Genomic DNA, 15,502 nt, shown 5'->3' with positions numbered 1-15,502 from the left:
AAAATAACTTATTAATATTTTATTTTTTTCAAGTTTATTAAAATAATGAGGACCAAATCTTACAAATTAAAATGTTGAATGAGAATGAAATTGAAAAAAAAATTCATAAATTATCTCAAATAAAATAAATAATAATCAAAATAATAAAGATCAAATCTAAAAAATAAAAAAATAAAATATGAAGAAATTAAAATAATAATAGTTAATATTTCATAAATTATTTCAAATAAAATAAGTAACAATTAAAAGAATGAGGATCAAATTTGATACATAAAAAATTTCAATAAAAAAATGATAAGGAAAAAAAAATAGCAATTATAAAAATGAGGACTAAAGTTAATATAAAAATTAAATTTTAAGAGATAAAATTAAAACATAAATATCCAAACAAAATATATATAGCAATCAAAAGTTTAAGGATCAAATTTGATATAATCAGCAAATAATATGTCATTTCTAATTTTTTCACAAATTTCGGAAAGGTTTTCCACCTAAATTGTTCAAGAAAACACTTTTTTGAAAACCAAGTCAAATTTTTCTTTGACTGGAAAGTGTTTTTCATTGATCAACTTTTCTAATGAAAAACAAATACAGAAAAGTTTGGAAAGTGGTTTTCTTGAAACCAGTCTCCGGGAAACAAACATGGCCTAAGGTATAATAATCACTCTTTTCTACAAGAATTTATAAGATTTTTCATTAGTGGATCATATAGTTTATCATTAAAGACCAGATATTTGGACGACTTGTGGTTTATAACAACTCAACTTTGAAGCAATTATTCAAAGCTAAAAAGAACATCTGATTTTCAGGTAATCTTCATATAAACTCTAAAGGACTTCAGACCTATCTAACAACATAAAACCTATCTAACAACATTTATGGAACTCCAAAAAAATAATAATTAAATTTATCATTTTCGCTACATATATATCTTTCAAGAAACCCAATAATTTATATGTTACTAATATATAAAAGTTATAGAATTTTTATTTATGCAATTTAAGATTTATAGAATTATGAAAAAGATTAATTAAGATGAATGATTTTATTGATGCATCATAAGGACCACTAAATTGAGGGATGTAGAATTAAAAGAGAGTTATCTTTTTTGTATATGTTATGATACAATGATATTTATTGGAAAAATAACTCAATTTATCTTTATATATTTACACAATTTTTCAATACATATGTACGTTTGTAATTGTGCTAATATGTTCTAATAGAACATCCAATTTTTCAATGCATCGATCTTTAGTGAGGTTTATACATTTGAATTCATAAAGTTATATTTTTCATTCCAAAATTACATTCGAGTTATATAAGGATATAATGGAAAGTTTTCTCAAAATTTATAATTTTTTTCAAAATTAGTTCACCATTAAAATTTAGAAAAATAAAATTTTTAATTTTGTTATGAAAAATTAAAATTAAATTTTTATATAATTCAAGGACAATTCCAAAATGAAAAAAATTAAAAATAAAAATTTAATATGAACTTGATGAATATCAACCCAATTCAAATAAAGGAGTATTTTTGAAATAATTATTTTATTGAATGAGTAAAGGGTAAGATATAAATATTGTCAAACCTAGCTTGAAATATGCTCCAATTTTTTTTTTATATATATAATATTTAAATTATGTTTTCTATTTAGCTTGTAATTATTTTATTATTTTTCTCAGCTTTATTTATGATATTAATTTTTACTAGTACATAAGTGATGTGGAAAAGCTTTAACATTTAGTTTTGATTAGAGAAAATCTTGAATAATAAAAATACAAATTTAGATCCTTGTAGTTTAGTTATTTTTCAATAATTGTTTTTATAATACTTTTGTATTGATTCCACCTGCATAAGCAAATCACCCCGCAAGATTCACTCTATACATATTTTTCCCAGACATTAAACAAACCAACCAGACAGTAGATTCATATTCCAAAGCATATAGCATATACTTGGAAATCTTAATTCAGCGAGAAGGAATGGCAAATCAGATGGGATCAATAAATTATAGGGCGATTAATAGAATATTAGTGCCTATACATAAAGCTTAAAAGCCAAAGTAGCTTTCCGAGGCGCGGTGGTTGTGGCCGCCAGGAACTCTTGGGGTTAACACAGCCCTAACATGCATTAAAAAAGCTGCACGCTAGCACTCTCAAGGCTTCTGGTTGGAAAGCTGACCACCTTGTCTGTTTGACATTTTATTATGGCATGCCTGTATGGCCTCACGACAAAAAAACACCACCTTTTCTGTATTATACAGCAATCAGAATAATAAGAAAGAACCACAAGCAACCAGAAACAAAAATATATATTGAAAATGTGGGCCTTGGGCACATATATCGTACACCAACTTGTCCTCCACAAAAGTTTGTTCATCCTAGATATGATGATTACAGATTTGAATTAGACTTGATGGTAAGATAATACTGTAGAGACATATCAATCGTGATTCTCCACAATCCATGATGTTTCTCTTCCGATCTCTCCTATAGATTATGATCTTCTCCTCGTATCTCTCCTGCAACAGCTGCTGATTTCGTTCTTATTTTAGGCATACGTTACTGTAAATAACATTGACAGTAGGACTCTGTCACAGCTATATAGTTCTCATTCTTTATCTCCTGTCCAACTACATACCACTGTTTTTGTATCCTGTAAACTCTATGTAAATGAAATACAAGCCATGCATAAGGCATGCCAGTTTAAACTCATTTTTACGTGGCATCGGAGCTTTACACGAGAGGACCTTTGTCAAACATGTCTTCCTCCTCTACTTTCCCTCAGATTCCTCCAGTGGATGAGCAGGCCCGTTTGATTTGTACTCTTTCAAAATTCATCTACCAGATATTTTAATTAAATTAGCCTCTACAAATTACCTCTTATGTAAAGCACAAGTTGTTCCCATTTTACGTCGATATGTGCTTTTGGGCTATGTCCCGAATGAATTTCCTTATACAGCTACAGCTTTTGCTTCCACGGATGGTACTGTAACTTAGAACCCCGCTGTAGTAAAATGGTTACGCATTGATTAATTAATCCTTGGATGGATCAATAACTTTCTGTCATATGCTCCTCTCTCTCATGTGATCAATAATCACAACCTAAAAAATTATCAAATATAAATAAAAATATTAATAGAATTTTTCTGCCCATATATTATGTATATTATGGTAATATTTACTGATGAAATTTTTCATTACTAAATCTATTAGTAAACACCAACAAAAATATTTTCATGATATGTATAGAGGGAATTGCAATGAAAAATAAAAAATAAAAAAACATCAAACAATACAATAATATGTAAGTTTTAGAGATGATGTTATAACATAATTAACTCGAAGATAAAATTTATTCGTGAATATGCCAATAAAAAACTTTCATTGATATATATCAATGACATTACAAAGGGTATTGCAATGAGATTCAAGAAGGAAAATCATATGGTGATATAATATTTCTATCAACAAAATTATCGACGGTGTTACAATCAGAATAATTTTATCGGTCAATCCATCTATTAGTCCATTGATAAATTTAATTTAAGCTTTAATACCAATTATTAAAAATAGTAAAACACTAAGTATTTAAGCTTCTAAGCTTTATTTATTAATATTCAACAGTTCAATTCTTTCTCTCTTTTAATTCATAGTACATTAACCCTTATATTTATATATTTATAGGGAGATTACAACCTCTAATAATCACAATCTAATAAAAATTCTAACTATCTAATTTAACAAGGATTCTACTTCACTAGTCTAACACATTTTTTTTTGTCAAGGAGGACTTCCACTTAGACTAAATTACTAAATCATCAAGTTTATAGTTAGACACCAATATGATACAAATTTAATAACATTGCTTGCACAACCACAATTCTACAATATACAAATGGAATATTTCATCGATAGCTAGATATTGATTTTGTCTACATGATTTTTACCGACAGGATCATGGATGGTTATTATTGATAAAAAAACTTATCGTCGGTGATTTCTATTCTGTCCAATTACATTGATAATATAATCACCGATTGATTTACAAAGAAAAACATGCCAACCAAATTTTTTTTGGCATCATTCCATTAGGATCCCTATCAATGAATATAGCATACCACCAGTAAAAAGTTTGTTTGTAATTCCATTAGGGATTTATGTCTAAATTATTGAAGGATGAATTATGTCGGGATTAAATAGTGTTAGTGGAATTTTTTCCAAATATTTCCCAACTTTCTAGAATATACCAATGGACCTATTTCATCCAAAAGCATATTTTAAAATCTAATAAATATAGTAGAAAAAAATTAAAAGAAATAAAAATAAAATAAAAATAAAATATTTATGAAAAATTTAAAAATTTATCAGTTTAAATACAATTCATCTAGAATAGAGGAGTTGGAGAAGGAGAGGAGGCGAGTCTTTGTTGGAATTGAACGACGATAAGGGGGAGCACATATATCACCCATGTATGATTTCACCTCCATGTAAAATCATTGGAGTTCGACCATTGTGGCAATAAGTTGTTCTATATCAGGAGCAAGGTGGATCATCCAATCTTTAACTTGTTGGTTTAAAAATCACTTGGGACTCCAGAGATTGAGTGGTTGGAACTGATTATAAGTATCCAACAATAGAAACAATTCGGGCCGTCCATAACTCCTTGGTCGTAGTGTTTGATATAGTGTAAACCTAATTTCTATCGGGTCTATTGGTCGATCTTACCTACAACCACAAATCCAAATTGAGTTTTGGATGGATCAAAGGATTGTCCCTGTATCTCCACTGCAATTAAGTGTTATATATTTCTTGAAAAAAAAGTGAACAAATTAAAAAACTAATAACTTAAAAACAAATCGTTGAAATTTAACATTCCATGAACTTCTGAGCTCAATTATCCATCCATTTTCCAACTGTCATTATTTTACATGTGAGTTTCTACAAAAAAAACTCCATCAGTCTTGGTTTGCATCCAAGAACTGTAACCTATAAAACAATATTTTTTTAAATAGATCTAATAAAAAAGAATCTTACCATCCACTTTGCATGCAAAAGAAGCAGAATGGATTTGCCAGTATGCATGGTTATAGAATTGTGAATCCTCATGTTCTGGTTTTCCATATCAGATTGCGACCATCCCATGAAACACTTGAATGTCACGTGTTGAATGTATTCTTCCCATACAGCCTCAAAGATGTGTGGAAGTTTAAAATCCCTCCAAATTGTCACATATCTCTAGCTTAGAAGATTTCTTTCTTTAGTATATTTTTGGGCTTTTTTTGTGCCTCATATAAAAAATCATACAACCTATATAGTAAAATGAATTATTAGTTAATAAATTAATAATAAAAATTAAACATTTAAATAAAAAAATAACATTGAATATTCAATTTTACCTAGTTGTGTTATGATTCTCTCAAACCATTCTGGCAACAACATTGTTAGCCTTATCGTATTCAAATTTATAAAAGAATTAGTTCATTAAAATTGATAAGCTAATTGAATTAACATAATAAAAAAACTATTTAAATATATATTAACTCTGGACTTTCTGAACCATGCATCAATCATGAATTTCTATTCAAGATTCTTGGAAACCTAACTCTATTAAAATAGTGACACTACAATCACTAATTTCATTACTGGTGTTATCATGCTGGTAACTGATTAGTACTTACAAGTGCATCTTTATCCATTAAATTTTAAAAAATTATTAACTATTCATTTTTTAAAATAATGTATGAAAGAAAAAAAATTACATTGAGTGGTCAAGTTTCCATTAGGCAATGTACTTTATAGTAAATAGTTCCCACTCTGAACAAACCCTTTCTCTACATGGTGCCATTGCACTTGATGAGCCTATATCAAGAGAGACTATTTATGTCTCAAGTGCCTGTTCATGGTTGGCATCTAATGACTCATGGTCGTCAGAAGTGCTGCTAAAAGAACTGGTATGAGTCGTCACAAGTGCTGCTAAAAGAACTGGCAGTGATCCTTGTACAATATGCTATTAACTTTCTACTAGGTTTTTACAAAAATTAAAGGTTTGAAAAAGATAAAAAGATTTTTATTTTTTTAAAAAAACTTTGGCAACACTTTTCCTATATGCGAGATTACCCAAAATTTACTTACTTGTAAATACACATCAATAATATGTTGCCACAAACTAATTAATATAATTTAGGACTCCTATTTCTTATTGATTTCTAGATAAAAAAACCATGAAAATTTTTTGAGGAATCAACAATTCTATTACTTCAGTCTAAAATTAGTTTAAATTGATAGAGAGAACTATTTTTAGAGTTTGTCTCTTCAAAACTCAAACCATCGTTTTGCTGTTATAAGCTCAAACCTAAATACTCAAATCAATTAATAGATACTATTTCTAAGAAAACTTATATATTCATTAGATGCATATTTTAATTGTATTTATTAACAAGTGACATAAACAACTAAATTAATTTTTTAAAAATAAATTAGACTTAATAGAAAGCTTATTTTGATTAATGTTTAACATTTTCTCAATAAATACACCACACAAATTCATTATAATATAACATTTCTTAAGAAACACACCACTCAAATTTGAAACTATGAAAAATATTTAATATTAACCAATATGAAATAACCTTAACAACACAATATTAAATTAACCAAACCTCATAAAACAAAAATGTCCAAATAAAAAATGCAAAAAATTAAATCTAAAAACCCTAAATCTAATAACCATTGAAGCAAAAACATCAAAACCCAACACATAACAACCAACAAAGTAGTTGTTAATAATACAAATTAATATGGTATCAAGAATCAAAACCCAAAGGTATGGTACCATTTCAAACAAGAATCAAAACTTAGAAACAATTTCTATAACAATATAGATTTTGTTTTGACAAATAAAAGGAAGAAGAAGGAGATTTACTTGGTTGAAGACCTTGCTAGTTGATTAGTACTTAAAAGTGCATTTTTATCATCGTTTTATATCATCATTTTGCACTTGAAGTATCAATAACTCCTTAACTTAAGCATGTTTTATAATAATATATCTAATAATATAAGATACCTTTAATTTGTGGTAAATGTTTATTTTAAATGCAGGCCTATCATATAAATAAAAGGATTGATTGATGAATTTAAGAACTGAAATTGAAAGGATAAAGAGATGGCTAAACTCTGAAAAGAGAGGCCGGTGCAGTCCATACTGGAACACTGTTCGGTAATTGGATCATATCTGAAGTTGTAGATCTTAGATTTAGGTCCACTTTATATGGATAGAAAGGTAAGACATAGGCCTACAACTTTCATATGGAGCCCCAGATCTAAAAAGGCCATTTTCAAGTCCAAATTGGAGCAACAACAAAGAAGTCCGAATCTGTTTTCCAGCCCGAGCACTGTTCAGTGTTTGACCCATATCTGGAGTTCTAGAAGTCCAAATGAGCTGAATTGTTTACACAAGAATCCTGAGACAATTTCCTATAACTTTCATGTTTGGAACTGGTTACAATTTTGACGTTATCAATGACGGAATGACAATGATTTTAAGGAAAATGGACATCGTTTGAAAGCTTACTTTGATAATTTTCCTAGTGAAAATGAATCAGCTGGTTTGAATGATCTTGTAGATAAAGGTTGATTATTTTGTTTTTCTCACATTGTTTTTGTGTTTCTTTTTGAGTGATTTTTGCTAGTTTCTCTCACCCCGGTCAAATGGCGGATAACGGTACTCCGTGACTTAAGTCGGTTCTTTCAGTTTCCCACAATAACTGATATTTGTGTATATATTTGTGCAATTCTTTGAATCTCTCTTCTAATTCTCATTTGAAAATGGACACTAATCTTGAAAAATTGAAAAAGTATTTTCCCGCTCTGCCTCAGAATGCGATTACAAAAATTTACCGTGCTAGATGTGCAAGATTGAGATTGTTAATGAATCATGGAATTCCTGAAGATATTCGTTGGTTGATTGAAGCAAAGGTCCGATTATCAGGTGAGTCCTCTAATTTCTTTATTTCACACATGCCTGGAACAGGTAAAAGCACTTTTGCAAAGAAACGTCGTGCAAAACGACTAGAAGTCTGTCATCGATGTGCTAGATGGACTTGTAATACACAATGTCGTTCTTTAGGAATGGTATCTATAAACCGTGAAGATAAAATACAATTCATTAAGGATGGCCTGAGTAAGGAGTCTTTAGATAATCTTCTATTGACTCTTGAGACGCATCCTAGTGGAGATGTGCATCGTGCAATTCATGATTTATGGCCACTATTTCATAAAGAACATGATCGACTTAGTCTTGGGAATCTGACTAAAAAAGACCCTGTTTGCCAGTTTTTAAGAAAACTGGATGGGAAGCCTATCCCCGACCCATAGAGGGCGTTTAAGCCGTTCTTGGACGTAAAACCAAGGGAAGATGTGAGCCACAATCACAACTACCTGTACATACACATGTTTTTTTTCAAAAGTAAATAAATAAATAAAAAGAGAGAGAGAGTGTGTGAGACTCTAGCTGGCCTACATATAGATGTTATGATTGCCTTTCTAATTTCTCATCTATAAAACCCTCTTTTCCTTCCTTTCATTTCTACTCAACCCATACATTTAACAAATACAGAAGTGTGTAGAAATGGCAAGTTCCTCAGGTCATCAAATAAGAAATATTTGTGTTTTCGGTGGATCTAGTCCTGGGAAAGAAAAGGAGTTTTTAGAATCAGCAAATCATCTTGGTTAGGTGCTAGCTGAGAGAAAGATTCATTTAGTGTATGGGGGAGGCAGTCTTGGGTTAATGGGAGGTGTGTCAATAGCTGCATTTTTAGGAGGTAGTCAAGTTTTGGGGGTCGTCCCTGAAGCTTTGGCACAAGGGGACATCATTGGAAAAACAATTGGAGAGGAACTTCAGGTCTCCACAATGTCGGCTCGAATGAATGCAATGTTTAACCATGCTGATGCTTTCATTGCTTTACCAGGTGGTCTAGGCACATTGGAAGAGATCTTTCATATTTCCTCTTGGGCTCAATTGCACATTCACCATAAACCCATAGGTTTGTTAAATGTTAATGGTTATTATGATAAGTTGTTGTCTTTTCTTGATCATGCTGTGGAACAGGAATTTCTAACATCTTCTGCACGACAAATCATAATCTCTGCTGCTACTGCTGAACAGTTGATTGACCAACTACAATCTTTCATTCCTGTGATTGATCCTTCCATGAGTCGCATAAATTGGTCATCTACGGGAAGCCGTAAAAAGCTTAGATTGGATTTGAGCCTTCATTTGTGAATTTTTGTGTCTTTTGGTTTTATTATTGTGTTTTGTTATTTCTTATTTTTGTTTTAGTGTGTTTCAGGTTTTGTCAGTGTTCGTTATTTCAGGTGATATCTTTTATACTCTATCTTTCTACCTTAGAACATTGAGGACAATGTCTCGTTTTGGTTGGGGGGAGAGGGTAGTAGTTGATAAAAAAAAATTGTTTTTCATTTCATAAAGCATGTGCATAATTGTTGTTACTAGGATGGCAGAGTAAAGGAGTTCTTTTGTTAAAGTGACTCTTGAGACGCATCTTAGTAACCATTCTTAACAAGGTCTATTATAATACTTCCTGAAATATTCAGGTTTACAAACTCTCGTATTGTTACCACTTAATTCTGCTCATATACTTATTTAACATGTATTCTTAAACCTTAATTTACACACACACACTTTAACATATGATTGTGGGTTGCATATTGGATTATTACATTATTTATGTTCTTTTGTTAAAGGTAACAACTAAGGGAAAGGGATTGTATATAATTAAAAAAAAAACATGAAAAAAAAGAAAGAAAAAAAAAAGAAAAAAAAGAAGAAAAAAAAATGATGATAATAAAAATGTAGATAAGTTTGGTTTCGTAGCCTCCCTAACCTAAGCAATTAAGTCCGAAGGGGTGTTTTAACACCTAATACCCTAAAGTCAACTGACTTGGGAGCTATTGGCCCAACGCTTGTTACATGGGTTGAGGAGAAAAGCTTAAGGGAATCAAACATTGCACTATCTACATATCAGTATCTGCGACCCGAGTTACTAAGCTCGTAGGGGTGTCTTAACACCTAATGCCCTAAGACCAACTGGTCTGGGAGTCATTAGCTGAAAGCTCGTTACATGGGTTAAAGATGCATGATGTTTTTAAAGTATATGTATATAGAGTTAAAAAAAAAAAAGACAAAAATAGTAATCCCAACCCAAGGAAGTTAACCTTAAACATTAGAACAAAAATTTTGTTTTCTTCCAAGAAAAGCCCCATAATTATGTGTTGATACATTGAGCACAAAAGAAAGGTTTATTAATATCTTGTTAAGTGGTATTGAGCAGATATATAAATTTAATGAGAGTTTGTTTATCTGGATAGACTAATGGAAGTTAAATGATGAATACCTTGCTTTGTGGAATATACAAATTGTTTTTCTATTTTACGCTTTGATTACTAGGGACTAGTAATAAGCTGGTTGGGGGGTGTGATTAGTACTTAAAAGTGCATTTTTATCATGGTTTTATATCATCATTTTGCACTTGAAGTATCAATAACTCCTTAACTAAAATATGTTTTATAATAATGTATCTAATAATATAAGATACCTTTAATTTGTGGTAAATGTCTATTTTTAATGCAGGTCTATCACATAAATGAAAGGATTGATTGATGACTTGAAGAACTTAAATTGCATGGATAAAGAGATGGTCAAACTTAGAGAAGAGATGTCGGTGCAATCCAAACCGGAACACTGTTCGGTAATTGGGTCATATCTAGAGCTATATATCTCAGATTTAGGTCCAATTTATATGGATGGAAAGGTAAGACATAGGCCTACAACTTTCATATGGAGCCCAAGATCTAAAAAGGCCATTATCAAGTCCAAATTGTAGCAACAACAAAGAAGCCCGAATCTGTCTTCCAGCCCGAGCACTGTTCGGTATTTTGGCCATATCTGGAGTTCTAGAAGTCCAAATGAGCTGAATTGTTTACACAAGAAAGCTGAGACAATTGCCTACAACTTTCATGTTTGCAACTGGCTCCAGTTTTGACGTTATCAATGACGTTTTGGGCAGACAAGAGAAGATAAGGATTGTCACCAAGTCAAGAGTTGGCCACCCACTCATCAATTAGTCATCAAATCAATAGTTCCCAATTTTGGCCTATAAAAGTAGGCATTTGCCATGCATTTAGGCATTTTGGTTTCCAGATCAAGATCATGCTCTTCCTTTCTCTCTTTGTATTTTTTATAATGTTTATGTTTTGCTTTCATTAATATCAAGTTTATGCCTTTCATTTCCTTTCATTTACTTAGTTAACTTTTATCTTATTTATGTTCTTATTGTGTTTATTTATTTTTCTTTCTTTTATTATGTCTAGCTAAGTTAAAAATCAATTAATTAACCCATCAATCCACCACCCTAGCAATAAAAAAGAAGAAGAAGCAAGAGTTAGAGATTTTACTTGGCATAGAGTATAAAAGGAAGAAAATAAGAGTGATGAATGTGAGAACTTGATAGAGAGAAAAGAAATGAAGAAAACATAAAGAGAGGAAGAAATTGCAGAGAGGAAGAGAATAAGAGAGGAAGAAAATGAACTTTTGTTATGAAATTAAGGATTCTAATATTTTAATTAGGGATTTTCTTACAAATAAAATTCTTGATGGATAATTAAAAAAATATTTTTTTTACTTTCCATTAATTAAAAAAAATATTTTTTAACTTTCCATTAGTAATTTTGTATGTGTTAAAAAATTAAAATTTTAATTAAACCTGAAATTTTACAGAAACCCCCCAAAACATCACTGATAGAATTTCAGTTCATTGGTTATTTCATCTATAATAGCTAATGACATTGGGAGTGTAATGTTTTTTTTTTTTCCAGTTATCTAGAATATACCATTGAACTTAGTTTGTCAATGACACCTTCTGTATGTTATAGTGGGATAAAAGTGTAATTTTTCTCAAACTCTTAGGAATATACCTATAAATTTAATCAATTGATGATTCCATCTATATGTTCTAGTGATATTGGAGTGTAATTTTTTTTCAACTCTCTAGAATATACCAATGAATTTTATTCATCGATGATTTTATTTGTATGTCTTAATGACAATGTATGTAATTTGTTCTCATTCTCTAGAATTTTCTAATGGACTTAGTTCGTCAGTAATTCCATTAGTATAAAATCATTTATATGTTCAAATTATATTTGTATTTGTTTTCTATTCATTTGCAAACACATCAAAATCATAGCATAATAATACCAATTCTATATATAACAACAAAATCGAAAAAATATTACATTCCTTATCATGTAATAATAAATTCATGTCATTATGAAGGAACATCCAGAAATATTACATTATAGTTAATTTCATTACACATTGATAGTTTACAAATTAATTAGAATTGTCTTCTTCTTCATTAATTTTATCATCTTTATCTCCATCATAATTTTCTATATAGATTTCATTATTATCATCTTCTTCATTGACTCATGCATGTTCGTTGGTTTTTAAAATATCATTTAAGTCCTTAACATCAACATCGATAAAAGTATTCTCAGTGATGCAAAAATTTGAATTTTCTTCTAAGTTGATAGACGGAGCAACTTGATATGGATAAATTAACTCATCAAGTTTAAAGATATCATCTCCTATAGTTACTTCAATTAACTCTCGAATGATCATTTTAAAAAGAAAAAGTATATATGTAATAAATTTGTTGACATTGTTTTGTTAAAATAAAGATATCGTCAATGTAATGAAGTCTAGCCTTTTTATTAATTTCAACCAAAGTATGATGGAGATCTACTATAATTTCTCTGTCGGTGGTATCATACCAATGACATTTGAATAAAAAACTCTATTTTGCTCTCTATGATATTTCAATTCAATGATCTCTTCTAACTTCCTATAATAGTCAATTTTAAACTTATTAGAAGTGGATCCCTTAACATAAACTTTACTTTTATATGTCTTTCTATCCTAACCATACTTTTTAATACAGAAAACATGTCCATTGATGAAATACTTGTTATAACACTTAACCTTTCTTTTAGGACTTAGACTTAGTAAATTGAAAGTAATACTAGCATTAATTGATAAACCTCGTATAAGAATTATAACCATTGATAGTTAACAAGAAATAAGTAATTAAAATTAAGTACTTTAAGAGATAAGAATAATTAAATAATTTTTACATGTTTTCTGAACTATGTGAAAAATTATTCATTTTGCAATCGAAAGATTTGAAATTTAGTTAGTTATGATTTTTTGGATAGTAAAAATTGATAATGTTGCATATGAAGAATTATTCAATTTATCAGTTTATGATAATATAAGAGAAATGTTTTTTGAAAAGTTGTAAGTTATTATACTTACTAAATAAAATCTCTTAGTTCATCTTAATTAAATAACATAGAATTATTTATATGTTTGAATTCAATTTCTATTAAGTATCTTCTCTTCATAACATTTTTTAGTATAGGTCATCTAGGATGAGAAACTATTGATAAGTTTCTACTCGAAAGCACTTTCTCACTGTCATCATGACTTGTAACGCAGTTGTTTTTTGCTCTCAAGTTAAGCTGAAAATAATACGAGATAAATATTGAGATCTCTTTAATAATGTTAAACTTGTATATCGAAGCTTCAACATGTGCCTAATCTTTTAATTTTCTCCTATAGTTAAACAAGTATTTGCATAAAATTAAATGAAGGTTTTAAATTAAAAAAGACAATAGAAATTTAATTAGGATACATGTGTAATCCCTAACTTCTCAAATGGATACATTTATCTATAATGGACAAGGCCTTTAACATTTACCTCAAATTGTAAATATAGAGCAGATACTCTATCGAGTCAAAGAACAATGAAGAGAATATCATTTCAAGTTAACATATTGTTTAGACGATATTCATTTTATACTTCTTTATGTGTTGGATATGCAATTTGTTAGAATACACATCTCTAAAGAATTGAATGATCTCTGCTGGTGCATCTTATGTACCATTTGATAATAAATTTTGGTAAGCAAGTGGAATAAATGTTTTTATAAATACATGACAATCATGAGTCTTTATTCCATACAATTTACAATCCTTCAAATTCTCCAATGTAGATATGTTAAAAGCATGTCCATAAAAAAAAACAATTGCTCTTAAGCCATTGGTAGGCAAGTAACTATGCATTATTGTTTAAAGCAAAATTGGCTTTTTGGCTTTAGGCTTTGTGACTCGTGATCTATCATAAAACAACTCCATATTTTTACGATGACAAAACAAATGTATATCCATTCTAGCCTTTATTTTTTCCTTTGTCTTCCCTTTCATGTTCATAACCATTTTAAAGATGTTTTCAAACACGTTGTGTTCAATATGCATGACATTAAGATTATAGTAGATGAGATTAGTCTTTTTAATAAGAAAGTTCTTAGAAAACACTTCATTTTCCTGAATTATAGGTTGCACCAAAATTAAAAAACTTATGCTTACTAGAATGAGAACCAAACACAATATCATAGTACTACAATACCACATTATATAATTCTTCACTCGATGGTACTAGCAGTGAAACATCTCTTTTCACTCTATTAAAAAAAAGTCTTTTATGTTCTTTCTACACTACTGATCCGTTGGTAAAAACTGCCAATGATAATAATAAAAAAAATGCTTTACCACCATTTATTAAGGTGAATGCCTTGTTATTTTTCATATAGTATAGATATGCTAATTTTTCATACGTGCACTAACTTAAAACCATTCCACACATAAGGAAATTATTGATAGTCCACTTCAAAGTTGTCTTAACCTAAATAGTCTATTTTCTCGAGACATCATAAGTCAAAGTCCTAAAAGACTATAATTGCTTTAACTCATCAATTAATGATCAAAGAAAAACATTTACATTCTCACCTAGGGTATTAGGGTTGACATGTCCATAGATAAGAATATGAATTCTGCGCTCATACACGTCCTTAATGGTAATTTTTAAACTAAGAGTATCACTGATCATCAAGAATAAGGAGTAATAGATGACTCAAATAGATTGAATCTATTTGTACATAATCTAAGACATACATTCTTTGATTTCATTAAAAAATTAAGGATACACCATATTAAAATATTTTCAATCTTCATGATCAAAAGGTTATACCATAACCCCATTAATTGCATCATATGAATAATGCCATGTCTTGTTTTTAGTGGCTTTTGAAAACGTGAATAACCTTTGCAGTCTAAAAGCGATGGAGAAGTATCTAATTTTTCTATATGCAATAAAAGTACTTTCCTTACCAATTTTGAGTTTTATAATGAGTATGCCTACATGTTTTGCACTTGATTAAATTTGTATTTTCAAGATAATACGACATGCAAAAATTTAAACATGCCAGTTTTCTGGTATCATGGGCCAAGGGATTTCATCATGAATTTAGTAGCATATAAGTTCTTTTTTAGCCTATTCCCTTAAGGTAAAATGTTTCT

Source organism: Populus euphratica, unplaced genomic scaffold, assembly GCF_000495115.2.
Source record: "Populus euphratica unplaced genomic scaffold, PopEup_1.0 scaffold354.1, whole genome shotgun sequence".
Lineage (NCBI taxonomy): Eukaryota > Viridiplantae > Streptophyta > Magnoliopsida > Malpighiales > Salicaceae > Populus > Populus euphratica.
This window is presented reverse-complemented; position numbering follows the sequence as displayed.